Consider the following 5,130-nt stretch of genomic DNA (forward strand, 5'->3'; position numbering starts at 1 on the left):
TCTGGTGGTTGTGGGACTACGTGAGTTAAAACATGTAAAGTGTTTAGAACACGGCCTGGCATGTGTTATTTGTCGACGGTGGCGTTTCATGGAGACACCACCCTCCCAACCCTGCCCATTGATTAAACAGGACTATTTTGGCCTCCTGTGATAGGAATTAGCATAACTGTCTTAAGAGGAGACAGGATGATTCGACCAGAGCTTCAAACACTGTCAGGCGTCTTCCTTTCCCTCCCCTGTCCTTCTCTACTCTATCTCTCTCCTTTTTCCCTCCCCATCTCTTCCCTCTGCTTCTGACTGGTGCATCTATTCTCTTGGACCAGCTGTCCACACCATGGTGGTGTGCCAGGCTGCTCTGGACACCCATCCTTACTGCTTCATCCTTACTGTCTCATGCCCACATATGGAAGAAGACACACTTTGAGAATCCCAGAGAAGGCATCTGATTGGCTTAGCTTTGTCACATGTTCTTGCTTGGACTGATTACATGGCCAGGGGCATGGAATAGAATGAATGGCCCAGCCAAAGCTGCCCATTTACCACAGAGGCCTTGGGTGGAGGTCTGGAAGGGGTACTAAATAACCAGGAAGTCTAACCTGTACATCCCAACATCTCGATCTAAGAAGAGGACAGATCTACTAACTAATAAGTTCCAGCTTTTAAAGCTGAACCAGTGCCTGTAGCGGGGGCATCATGCAGGTCACCCACCAGGTACCCGAGGCCAACAGTCCTGCTGTCTGGCCCAGCTTCCCCACAGGGCACACAGGATGGACGTGGCTGGGAGAGCTCGAGCAGCTGGATTCACTGCCCAGGGCCCTGAGCAGGGGGACGGCTCTGGGGACAGGGCACCTGCGCTGAGCCTTGAGTCTGGGTCTGCCGGGCTCATGGGATGGGAAGGGCATTATGAGAGGAGGGAATTCCTGTCAGCGTGTCCATGAACTTGCAGCAGAGTCCACCCCGGGGCGATGTGGGCATATTCTTGGTAAACCGTAAACCGCTGCACAGACCTGGCAAGAAGGATGCGCCCTCGTGTTCACGCTCCGTCCAGGAGACTCTGGGAAGCCTTCTTTGCTGTTGCCCTGCCTCCTGTGCCCTCGGCCCGGGGGTGTGGAGGTGCTCCTGTGTGTCACATCACCCCTCACTTTCCACTTCTACACAGTCCCGCCTTAAAATGAAGTATCGTCATTCCAGATGGGATAAAAAATGGGGACTTGTCAGCAAGATGAATGAAGATAAAATTGGGTAGCACCTAAAATCAACCACACGAACTGCGAACTGTTACAATGTGTCTGGCCACTACGTAAGAACCACTTTTCTCAATATCGAAACCAAAAAGTAAAGTTTGACACATGACACAAGGAGCTCCCTAACACCCTCTGAGCCTTAGAGGGGATTTTATTCGCCAGTGATGGTTAAGACTGCATCTTTAGGAGTCAGGCCTGGGTTTGAATCTTGCCTCCGCCGTTCACTAGGTCTGTCCTTGTCCCAGGCAACAGCCTGAGCCTCCGTTTTTTTTTCAGATGATGGTGGTTTCTACCTCTCAGGACTAAGTGATGCAATGCACAGGACTTCTGAGCACAGTGCTGGGCACACAGGGACATGTGACATGGATGGCTATTGTATACTAGGGGAAGAGCCAGTGGAGGATCAGATGACACTGAATGCCGAAACTCAGGCGGGTCACTTCAGAGGACTCTGGACCGTGAGATGGAGATGTCCACAGTCCTGGAGACTGAGACCCTCATTTGACAGGTGGGGGCCTGGTCTGTGGGGCTCAGGGTGACCGAGGGGTTGCAGAAAAGATTGCTCTCAAAAGTCTAAAGATGTCTGCAACACAAAGAGGTATTATTATGGAAGTCTGTTTTTAATAAGAAAGAATGACCGAAGCCTATACAATCATCATCAAGATGGAGGCTCAACATCCCTGTAGTGAGAGCTGATATTTGCAGAGAACTGTATTTTCTCAAATAACTTTCACAGCTATTATTAATCAAGAGAATTACTCCTGAAGAAAAAAAAAATTTTTAAGTCAAGTGTTCTTACAATGAAGATGGGGGTCATCAGGCTGAGTCCGGGGTGGCGGAGGCTGTGTATGTGGCTAGGAAGAGCAGAGCTCACTTATCCCTCCCTCTCCCCTCTGCTCCTCAGACCTCTCAGAGGTGTCACCAGGGGGAGCCAACGGGCCCCGGAGGACAGCGGTCCTGCTGGCCAGCCCAGCTTCCCCACAGGGCACGGAGGATGGAGGTGACTGGAGAGGGTAGGCAGCTGGATTCATGTCCTAGGGCCCCATCAAACAGCCAAAGAATCTTTATCCTCTCCCTGGAGCAATATGAATCCTTGACAGTGATGTCTGTCTTGTTTCTTTATTCATTCGTTCATTCACTTATTCTTCACTCCACAGTCATTTCTTGGCTTCATCTGGGAGCTGTGGCCCCAGATGTGGATCAGCTGTGAGCTCTGCCTTCGGAAACCCCTGGTCTGGAAGGAGAGAGACGTGATACCCAGGGCGAGCTGGACTCTGAGCAGGAAGCCCTGAGATCTGCGGGAGCCCCAAGGGGGACCTGCGCCTGGCTCGGGGGCAGAGGTTGGGGTGTGGGTGCGTCTAGTGAAGAAGGGAACAAGGGGTATTCCTGGCAGAGGAAGGCCTTCAGTCACACCTGAAAGCGGGGTGTCTGTGGGGCCTCCTTTGACAGCGGTTTGGTGACGATGGGGCTGATCACAGGGAAGAATGCAGAATGCCCAGTTGTTTTTGGAAAGTGATGGGGAGCCATGCAGTGTTCCCTCCCAGAGTGACCATCCAATTCATCCCTGGGCCTCCACTGGCCCGGCTCAGTCTCCAGAGGCTGCGAGACGCCCCATGCTGGAGTCTAGGCATATGGGTGCCCCTCCGGCCCACCCCATCGGCACAAACACCGCAGTCTCTGTGAGCAGCCCGCCTATGCGTCACCGTCACACACACGCAGTGCTTCACAGTTTGCTAAGTATTTTGAGAACATTCACTCCTCAGTCCCCACCTTCTCCAGTGAACCTTGGCACATTCTCTTGTCCATCAGGAAAATCGCCTCCTCATACTTTGTGCCCAGTTCTAGGGGTTCTGTGCCCTGGGAGGCTTCCCTGGTTGCCCCCCAGAGCAGAAGTGACCACTTCTTTCTCTGTCACCTCCTTGGGTGCACTCGTCAGGGCTTACAAGTATGTCTCATGTCCACCTCCCTCCTCCTCCTCCCCTCGAGTCCTCCGCACAGACCACAACCGCCTTTGAGAAGGAACCCCCGTTCCCGTCTGCACACCTGAGAGGGGGCAGGCTGGGTACTAGAACTTGGCGTGAGTGAGAACTGCCCCCGCAAGAGTCCACACTCTAACAGGCCATCGCCCTACCTCTGCTGCCTCCTTGATTTGGGGGGACAGAGCCTGAAAGAAGGTTTCCCTTATTCCATCAAGTATGGGGGGCACCTGGCCAGGTCGGGGAGTCCCCGATGGACAGACACATTAAAGGACATTGTTTCTAATGAGTTAGAGCCCCCTGAAAAGACCCGCCCCCAAACTCACACTTCTTGCCTTGTTACCTAAAGCACAAGACAATGTGTGGTTCTGGGTGATTTCCCCCAGAAGCCCAAAGCCACGTAATTGGAAAGAGGACAAAATAAAGTCTGATAATGGGGTCTCCCTAGTTAAGCCACCAGCCAGAAGCGACTGTGCAGAAGGAAATGTCTGGAGTGGTGGGGGGAGGGTAAGGCTTACTGGAGGCACAAAGCAGCACTTCCTTCCCCTCTGATTCCTGGACTGCCGTGCCTGGCCCCTTTGGTCCCCCCACGTGGGGGATCCCTTGCCTCAGCCACCAGACCAGCGCCACAAACTGTTTGTGATATGAAGTCACATTGGGACACAGACTTAACTTTCCAGGGCTGTGCAGATCGGCTACAGAAGGTCGTGTGAAGGTGTATGCAGGAATGTGTGTGTGTGTGTGTGTGTTTGAGGGTGTAAGTTGTGTGCAAATGTGTGTGTCTGCATGTGAGAGGTGGCATGTTTGAGGCTGTATGAAGTGTGTGAATGTGTGTGAGTTGTGAGAACATGTGTCTGTATGTTTGGTCGTGTATTGGTGTGTGTGTGTGTGTGTGTGTGTGTGTGAGTGTGTGTTGGGGGTGGGGAAGGGGGCTGGTGTGGAGAGGGAAGTTGGGCGCAGACTGGTGCAGGCAGAGTGGACAAAAAGAGGAAAGTCTTGTCTTTGAGTCAGGCCGGGAGAGCAGGGGAAGAAAAAAGGAGCTCTTATTGGTGGTTGTCAAGGAGATGGACCTTGGGGTTTGCTGAACTTTCTTCCCTTAAAGCGTCCAGACTCTGGGCTGAGAGGGGCCATTTATTTCCAGGCACGCCTCGCGGGCGGGCGGGGGTCTCCTATCCAGGCGCCAAAGGCCAACAGGCGTCAGGTGTAGACCCCAGGCCAGGCCGGAGCAATTCTTGGATGGAAGGACCGCGATGTTCCTCCTGCCCTCAACCCACCGCCCCGCCCTGGTCTGTCACTGGGGCGGCCCCAGGCCTCGCATTCTCAGGACATTGAACTGCTGGCTGAGAGGTCACCCCCGCAGAAGGGTCGTGCGTGCCAGCAGAAACTGCCGGCAAAGTGCTTTAGTGCCACACGGAGATTTCCCGGTGCTCCTTCCAGACGTAGGTTCTGCGGTTGCCCTATGACAAGCACACTTATGGATCACTGTCCTTCGGAGAGTGGTAAAAATTTCATTTGTTTTCAATGTAAATTTTAAAATGATCTCCACGGTTTAGTCCTGTCGGGTTACTTCACAGCAGCACTGCCAGCGCTTGGCACACAGTAGGTGCTCAATAAACATTTACCGACCAGATGGATGAATGTACAATACCGCTTTGCGCGTTTGCATTTCTTTGACTACAAATGGATGCCGCCGGGCCTTCCTAGACTTCCGAGGACCAGTGGGCAGGCCCCCTCCTCACCCCTGGGGGTGAGGGTGCTGCTCCCGGAGGCGCAGTCACCCTCGACGATGGGGGTCTAGTGGGGAGAAGGGGGCAGAGGAAGAGCGCAGCTTCCAAGTGAGCCCCAGCCTGGTCGAGGCTGCACCCCGCGGCCGAGCGAGCCTCCCCGGGCCCCCACCCCCCACCTGCCGC

This window comes from Pteropus alecto, unplaced genomic scaffold (genome assembly GCF_000325575.1).
Source record: "Pteropus alecto unplaced genomic scaffold, ASM32557v1 scaffold157, whole genome shotgun sequence".
Taxonomy (NCBI): domain Eukaryota; kingdom Metazoa; phylum Chordata; class Mammalia; order Chiroptera; family Pteropodidae; genus Pteropus; species Pteropus alecto.